Genomic DNA, 9225 nt, shown 5'->3' with positions numbered 1-9225 from the left:
GAGCACCGTGCTGCCCTCTATGTGGTGGCGGCAAATTCTACATGCTCTTGTTTGGAAACAAACTCACGTGCTTTTTTCTGACAGCTGTCATCCGCCATCTTGCATCACAAACCTCAGTGCTGCGCTCTTTAGCTAGATACCTTTGAAATGTGGTGGCAGCAATTTGAAAAAATCTATGTGCTCTTGTTTAGTAAACAAAGCCACGTGCTTTTTATGACAGCTATCATCCACCATCTTTAATCAATAGAGCACGGTGCTGCTATCATGCAGGCAATTTCATCACCTGTCATCCGCCATCTTTTAATGAACAGAGCACCGTGCTGCTCTCTGTAGTAGCGGGCAATTTGAAAAGTTCTGTTAGCTGTCATCCGCCATCTTTAATCAAGAGAGCACCGTGCTGCCATCTATGTGGTGGCGGCAAATTCTACGTGCTACGCGCAGCTGTCATCCACCATCTTACATCGCAAACCTCAGTGCTACACTCTATGTGGTGGCGGATAATTTAAAAAGAAAAATTCTACATCAGTCCTCTCTCGACGCTAATTGCACAAGATGGTGACTATACATGACTCCTTAAAGGTGCTTATGCAAGATGATCGCTATACATAGACGCCCTTGGGATGCTTGCGCAAGATGGCGGTTATACAAGGCTCCTTATGAGGGATGCTTGCGCGAGATGGTGGTTGCTCTTATGAGGCGGCTTAAGGATCCATGACTAGAGACGCCCTAAGGATGCTTGCGCAAGATGGCGGATGCAAGATGGCGGCTATACATAGCTCCTTATGAGACAGCCAGTACTCGATACAACATGTGATCAGAACATTGATTGATGTGTTCAGAACACTGTACTCGATACAACATGTGATTAAAACATTGTGTGGTGTGTTCAGAACACTACATAAGTAGAATCGAACGCTGTATTAGGGGATACCTTTGTTTAGATTGAAACATAACAAGACTAGAATTGAACACTGCACATTGATTGATTGATGTGTTCAGAACACAAAATAAGTAGAATCGAACACTGTACTCGATGTCGTTAACTTCAACATGTGATTAAAACATTGTCTGGTGTGTTCAGAACACTACATAAGTAGAATCGAACGCTGTACAACATGTTAGGGGATACCTTTGTTTAGATTGAAACATAACAAGACTAGAATTGAACACTGCACTCGATGTCGTTACATGCGATCAGAACAATGATTGATGTGTTCAGATCACGAAACAAGTAGAACCGAACACTGTACAACATGTTAGGGGATACCTTTGTTTAGATTGAAACATAACAAGACTAGAATTGAACACTGCACTCGATGTCGTTACATGCGATCAGAACATTGATTGATGCGTTCAGATCACGAAACAAGTAGAACCGAACACTGTACAACATGTTAAGGGATACCTTTGTTTAGATTGAAACTAACAAGACTAACACTTCAAATGATTTGCTTAGTACGAAAATAAAAAAAATCTATACCGCGTAGCTAACTCGTTCATCACACTGCTAAGACGCTTAGTAATTGTGAATACACTCATACGAAAATCAAGAAAGCACACTGCGTAGCCAACTCGCTCGGCTCACTCGCTTAGTAATTGCAACATACACGGATAAGAATGTTCCGAGATACTTACATGTTTTTTAAGGGGGGTGAAAGATCATAAATTATATGTACACATGTTGTCTCCTCCAAGTTGTAAGATGAAATAGACGCAGTACTGCGAGTTTCCGCTCTAGCTGGCGAACGGAAGTAGCATGATATCTCAGCAAAAAATAAAAATACGCGTGAGCTTGCAAGTCAGACACAATGATGGATACCGCGATTCAAATCCTGGTAACTTATGCCGTCGGGAAGGGTATCCGGCGAGCATCTAGCTGTAAATCCCCGATTCTCGACAGATTCTTAATCCCAGTTCTTTGACGTCAGGAAGGGCAACCGGCTGTAGTGATACAGCGATTTAAAATCTAGCTGTAAAACCCCCGATTCTCGACAGATTCTTAATCCGAGTTCTTTGACGTCAGGAAGGGCAACCGGTCGAAAACAATAGTGTAAGAGGCTAGATACTGCCAGTTTTGCGTCAGGAAGGGCAGCTCAACAAATTCTTGCGATTTAAAATCTTAGTCGGGAAGGGCATCCGGCTGTAAAACCCCTGATTCTCGACAGATTCTTAATCCGAGTTCTTTGACGTCAGGAAGGGCAACCGGTCGAAAACAATAGCGTATGATGTGAGAGGTTAGATACTACCAGTTTTGTGTCAGGAAGGACAACTAGTCTTAAAACAAAACAGAATCTTCATCCGAGTTCTTTGACGTCAGGAAGGGCAACCGGTCGAAAACTATACTGTATGATGTAAGAGGCTAGATACTGCTAGTTTTGCGTCAGGAAGGGCAACTCAACAAATTCTTGCGATTTAAAATCCTAGTCAGGAAGGGCAGCCGGTCGTAAAATTATGGTGTGAGGCGGGGTGTGCAAGAAAGCCAGCATTAAGTAAGGGCTGTTGATAGGGGGAGCGTTAAACCGTGTGCAGGCTCCTTCGAAAATGATTTTTGAGTACAAGAGTGTTGATGGTGATTCATCTGTCGGATGGAGGCGTTAAGCTATGTGCAGGCTTCTTCTAGTCGGGGTACGCGATTCAAATCCTGGTAACTTATGCCGTCGGGAAGGGCATCTAGCTAGATCATGTTATGACGATCGCGCAGGTCCCTCGCCTAACATTTACGGCTTCCAGTTCGAACCCGCTATCTTCCGAAGTAGTGAGAATGATTGAAGAGTGTTGAGGGTGATTCATTTGTCGGATGGAGGCGTTAAGCTGGCTTCTTCGGTAGGAGTAGGCTATGTCGGGATATCTAGTTATCGATTTAAAATCCTAGTCAGGAGGGGTAACCGGTCGTATAAAACTATGGTGTGAGGCGGGGTGTGCAAAAAAGCCAGCATTAAGTAAGGGCTGTTGATAGGAGGCGTTAAACCATGTGCAGGCTCCTTCACCAGGAGAAGCCTACATGCCGGTACCGTGCAGGTTCTTTCGATAGGAGTAGGCATTGTGTGTGTTTTAACCTCTCCGTACAATCATGATATTTTACGTTAGGAACTTACATAGGCTAAATGCTACACATTCCGTGGCAGAGCCGGGAATCGAAGTCGGACCTCCGAGGGTAGCAGCTAATCACACTAACTACTACACCACAGAGGAGGACTATTTCAGAATATTTTACAACCTTAATTGGTACTGTGTTTTAAGAGCTTACATGCTACTCAGCTAAGAAGACGTTCGCGAGTTACAAGCCGCTTCTCAGCACTCCGTGTCCTCGTTCAAGGTCGAGCCGGAAGATACGTGTACAATTTCAGCTAACACATGCATTCCACACAACTCGCCCAGAATGACTGTGCCGATACTTCAAGGACTGTGGAGCAAACCTATAGCCTACAGTTTAGTTTAGCGTGCATGCCTCTCACCCAGTAGTCTCGGGTTCGATTCTCTTAGAAATAAAAATGTGTTTAAATCGCATGAATTTGTTGAGTTCTCCTTCCTGATGCAAAACTAGCAGTATCTAACCTCATACACTATAGTTTTCAACCGGTTGCCCTTCCTGACAACTCGGATTAAGAATCTGTTTTGTTTTAAGACTAGTTGTCCTTCCTGACGCAAAATTAGTAGTACCTAAGCTCTTACATCATACGCTATTGTTTTCAACCGGCTGCCCTTCCTGACGTCAAAGAACTCGGATTAAGAATCTGTCGAGAATCGGGGGTTTTAGAGCTAGATGCTCTTCTTAGATTTTATATCGCTGTATCACTACTACCGGATGCCCTTCCCGAATAAGATTTTAAATCGCAAGAATTTGTTTTAAGACTCAAGTCTTGTTATGTTTCTTTCGTAATCTGCAAGTCTAAACATGCATATCGCTGCACACTCTTGTCTTCGCGATGCGTGTTCGATAATTGTTTTTAACCGGCTGCCCTTCCTGACGTCAAAGAACTCGGATTAAGAATCTGTCGAGAATCGGGGGGTTTTACAGCTAGATGCTCTTCTTAGATTTTAAATCTCGAACTATTGTTTTACTGCCGGATGCCCTTCCCGACTAAGATTTTAAATCGCAAGAATTTGTTTTAAGACTCAAGTCTTGTTATGTTTCTTTCGTAATCTGCAAGTCTAAACATGCATATCGCTGCACACTCTTGCCTTCGCGATGCGTGTTCGATAATTGTTTTCAAACGGTTGCCCTTCCTGACGTCAAAGAACTCGGATTAAGAATCTGTCGAGAATCGGGGGGTTTAACAGCTAGATGCTCTTCTTAGATTTTAAATCACGAACTATTGTTTTACTGCCGGATGCCCTTCCGGACTAAGATTTTAAATCGCAAGAATTTGTTTTAAGACTCAAGTCTTGTTATGTTTCTTTCGTAATCTGCAAGTCTAAACATGCATATCGCTGCACACTCCTGCCTTCGCGATGCGTGTTCGATAATTGTTTTCAACCGGTTGCCCTTCCTGACGTCAAAGAACTCGGATTAAGAATCTGTCGAGAATCGGGGGGTTTTACAGCTAGATGCTCTTCTTAGATTTTAAATCACGAACTATTGTTTTACTGCCGGATGCCCTTCCCGACTAAGATTTTAAATCGCAAGAATTTGTTTTAAGACTCAAGTCTTGTTATGTTTCTTTCGTAATCTGCAAGTCTAAACATGCATATCGCTGCACACTCTTGCCTTCGCGATGCGTGTTCGATAATTGTTTTTAACCGGCTGCCCTTCCTGACGTCAAAGAACTCGGATTAAGAATCTGTCGAGAATCGGGGGGTTTTACAGCTAGATGCTCTTCTTAGATTTTAAATCACGAACTATTGTTTTACTGCCGGATGCCCTTCCCGACTAAGATTTTAAATCGCAAGAATTTGTTTTAAGACTCAAGTCTTGTTATGTTTCTTTCGTAATCTGCAAGTCTAAACATGCATATCGCTGCACACTCTTGCCTTCGCGATGCGTGTTCGATAATTGTTTTTAACCGGCTGCCCTTCCTGACGTCAAAGAACTCGGATTAAGAATCTGTCGAGAATCGGGGGGTTTTACAGCTAGATGCTCTTCTTAGATTTTAAATCACGAACTATTGTTTTACTGCCGGATGCCCTTCCCGACTAAGATTTTAAATCGCAAGAATTTGTTTTAAGACTCAAGTCTTGTTATGTTTCTTTCGTAATCTGCAAGTCTAAACATGCATATCGCTGCACACTCTTGCCTTCGCGATGCGTGTTCGATAATTGTTTTTAACCGGCTGCCCTTCCTGACGTCAAAGAACTCGGATTAAGAATCTGTCGAGAATCGGGGGGTTTTACAGCTAGATGCTCTTCTTAGATTTTAAATCACGAACTATTGTTTTACTGCCGGATGCCCTTCCTGACTAAGATTTTAAATCGCAAGAATTTGTTTTAAGACTCAAGTCTTGTTATGTTTCTTTCGTAATCTGCAAGTCTAAACATGCATATCGCTGCACACTCCTGCCTTCGCGATGCGTGTTCGATAATTGTTTTCAACCGGTTGCCCTTCCTGACGTCAAAGAACTCGGATTAAGAATCTGTCGAGAATCGGGGGTTTTACAGCTAGATTTTAAATCGCTGTATCACGAACTATTGTTTTACTGCCGGATGCCCTTCCTGACTAAGATTTTAAATCGCAAGAATTTGTTTTAAGACTCAAGTCTTGTTATGTTTCTTTCGTAATCTGCAAGTCTAAACAAGCATATCGCTGTACACTCTTGCCTTCACGATGCGTGTTCGATAATTGTTTTCAACCGGTTGCCCTTCCTGACGTCAAAGAACTCGGATTAAGAATCTGTCGAGAATCGGGGGTTTTACTGCTAGATTTTGAATCGCAGTATCACGAACTATTGTTTTACTACCGGATGCCCTTCCTGACTAAGATTTTAAATCCCAAGAATTTGTTTTAAGACTCAAGTCTTGTTATGAGTAGTGGTGTGACGCCGGTTCTGATCCACTTTGGGGTGGGGGGTGGGCGGGGGGCGTGGTCTGTGCTCTGATTGGTTGGGGGGGTGGGGGTGGGGGCGTGGCCTGTGCTCTGATTGGTGGGTGGTTGGGGGCGGGGCTTTGCTCTGATTGGTGGGTGGGGGCGGGGCTTTGCTCTGATTGGTGGGGTTGGGTAGTGCTGGGGGGAGGGTGGGTGTGTTGGTCTGTCTCTGTGGGGGAGGTGAGCGTGCGTGCGCGCGCGCGCGTGCAGGGTGGTGGGGGCGGGGTGTGGCCTCCACCCCCTTGGCGTAGGGGGGTTACGTTTCCCCCCTTTGTGCAGCTGTGTGTGGCAGGTGCGCGCTCCCCTCCCGCTGAGTCAGCCTCGCTCCCCTCCCCTCGCTCCCCCCCCCGCTGAGTCAGCCTTAACCGCGTTTCCCTTTGTGCAGCTGTGTGTGGCAGGTGCGCTCTCTTCCCGCTGAGTCAGCATGGCGTGCAGATGTGCTCCCCTCCCGCTGAGCCAGCATCGTTCCCCCTCGCTCCCCCGCTGTGTCAGGCTCGTTTCCCCCTTCCTCTGTTCTTTTGTGTATGGCAGGTGCGCTCTCCCGCTAAGTCAGCTTCCCTTATCTCTTATTTTTAAACATGCATGCAGGTGCGCTCTCCCGCTGAGTCAGCATTGTTCCCTTCGCAGGTGCACCCTCTTGCCGAGTCAGCATTTTTCTCTTTGTTATTTTTAAAGAAAATGTGTGCACGTGTGCTCTCCTGCTGAGTCAACATCGTTATCTCTTATTTTTAAATGCATGCGGGTGCAGCAGGAGTGCTTAAGAAGAAAGTAGGTGTTATAAAATTAGGAGCGTTGTTGGCTTGCACGTACGCTTTCAGGGGGAGCGCTCTCCCCCCTAGCCTAACCACCTACAGTTTCATCACGTGCGCTCCCCTGCTAGTAAATAAGCGTGTAGTGTCTAAGAGTAGGGGTAAGAGATTGAGTATATATGCTGGAGGGTTTTGTAGACTGTATCAGAGATTCGTCTCAGTTATTGAAGGGAATACTTTTCAACAGAAAAATGGTACGAGTGAAGCAGACGTTGCCACGATGCTATAAACCTATGGACTTGAGGTTTAGCCTTCAGCAGCAGCAGCAGCAGCAACAGCATCACCAGCAGGAGGAGAAGAAGGAGATGTTGCCTACACCACCACCGATGCAGAGCTTTCCTCAAGTCCAAACACTAGTGGACTTGAGCTGTGGTAGCCTTCAGCAGCGACAACAACATTACCAGGAGGTGGAGATGTCGTTGGACTTGAGCTGTAACGGTAGCCCACGACAGCAGGAGTTGCAGACCACACCACCATTTCGTAGTAGAGTTCAACCTCAGCAGCAGCAGCAGCAGCAGCATCAACAACAGCAGTGGGAGGAGGATAAGGAGATGCTGCCTACACCACCACAGATGCAGTGCTTTCCTCAAGTCCAAACACTACTGGGCTTGAGCTGTGGTTGCCTTCAGCAGCGGCAGCAACATTACCAGGAGGCGGAGATGCTGTTGGACTTGAGCTGTAACGACAGCCTGATACAGCAGGAGTTGCAGACCACACCACCACTTCGTAGTAGAGTTCAACTTCAGCACCAGCAGCAGCAGCAGCAGCAGCATCACGAGAAGGAAGAGGAGGAGATGGACTGCAGTTTACAGCACGAGGAGGAGGAGGAGGAGGAGCTGCACAATAGTTCCATTGTAAAATGGATTGAGGAAGTAGTGATATTAATAAGAAAAGAAGAGGAAGAAGAGGAACGACAGAAAAAAAATCTTTTCCTCTTTAAGGAGGAGGAAGAGGAAGAAGAAGAAGACCTATATGATGAAGAAGATAGTGATGATGATAATGATGAAAAGACATTCATCAAAGAGATGAAAAAAATTTTCAGTTTTGATTCAGTTGCTCAAAGGGGGCTTGAGGAGCAAGGGTGTTGCGAAGCACCCAATTTGGAAAGAAGTAACAACGGAGAATTTTATATTTGTAAAAATTGTAAATGCATAAATATTTTTTAAATATTGTATTGTATTGTATTGTTTTGTTTTGTATTGTATTTTGTATTGTATTTTGTACACTAGTTTTTTAAATATATAATTATTTTTATATCTTTTTTTATTTCTTAAACCTTTATCTGTATCCTTTCATTATTACTAAGAGCAGAAGGAAGGAAAAAGGGAAACAAAAAAAAGCACAACATATTTTATTTTTTTTATTACAATCTATTCCTTACAATACATTAGTTTTTTTAATCCAAGAATTATGAGAATCATCATACCCTAACCATTTTACAAGCACTTTATTTCCTTTCCTTCGAAGTATGCGTTCTACTAGGTAGATGTCTGGATGTTTAGTCTTTTGCAATTCTTCTGTGTAGAAAGCACCAGCTATTAGATGTTGTTGGCAGTCTTTTAAGAGGTATGTCACAGGGTTAGTAGGTTGCACCTTATAAATAGTGAAGAGCTCAGTAGTCCAGTTAGGTGTATACCCTTTTTCAAATTGATGTTTTTGCTTGCTGATGCGAACAATATCACCTACTTGAAATTTTCTCTTTCTAGTATCTACTGTTTTAATTGCGTTATACACTGTTGCAAGCAGTCGATTGTCTTTTACATCACAAGGTTTCATTTTAATAGTACGGTGATAGGTGTGATTATAATCATGGATAAGCTTTTGTAACCTATGTATCCATGAATGAGTTCCTTGTTTAGTAAACATTCTCCACATACGTTCACGAAGTGTTCGGTTGAAACGTTCTACAACACAAGCTTTCATATTGCTGTACGTTGAGTAATGATTAATGTTGTGTGATGTGGTCCATCGTTTGAACTCAGCATTGTAGAACTCTTTTCCTCTGTCTGTTTGAATATGTTTAGGAAATCGTTTGCTCTTATTGTATATCTTACGCAGCACTGCAGCAACTTCTTTTCCACTCTTACTTTTTAAAGGTTGTGCCCAAGCATATTTAGAATAAACATCTATAATGGTTAGCATATACTTAAAACCATTATTTTCTCGAGAATAGGGTATCATTTCTACTAAATCCATTTGGTGTAGATCATCTAATCCTTTAGTAATAACCCTCCGCCGCATGTAACATCTGCGAGCGGGGCGGTGTAACTCTCTAGCAATATTAGCTCTGATGTCAACACTCATTCTGATGTGGTGTAAAACGAAGACTGGTTATTTATGCAATAATTCGAGCTTCTCGAAGTTCTTCAATAATAGATAAAATTTCGTTTTCGTGTG

Source organism: Anabrus simplex, chromosome 13 (assembly GCF_040414725.1).
Source record: "Anabrus simplex isolate iqAnaSimp1 chromosome 13, ASM4041472v1, whole genome shotgun sequence".
NCBI classification, from domain to species: Eukaryota; Metazoa; Arthropoda; class Insecta; order Orthoptera; family Tettigoniidae; genus Anabrus; species Anabrus simplex.
This window is presented reverse-complemented; position numbering follows the sequence as displayed.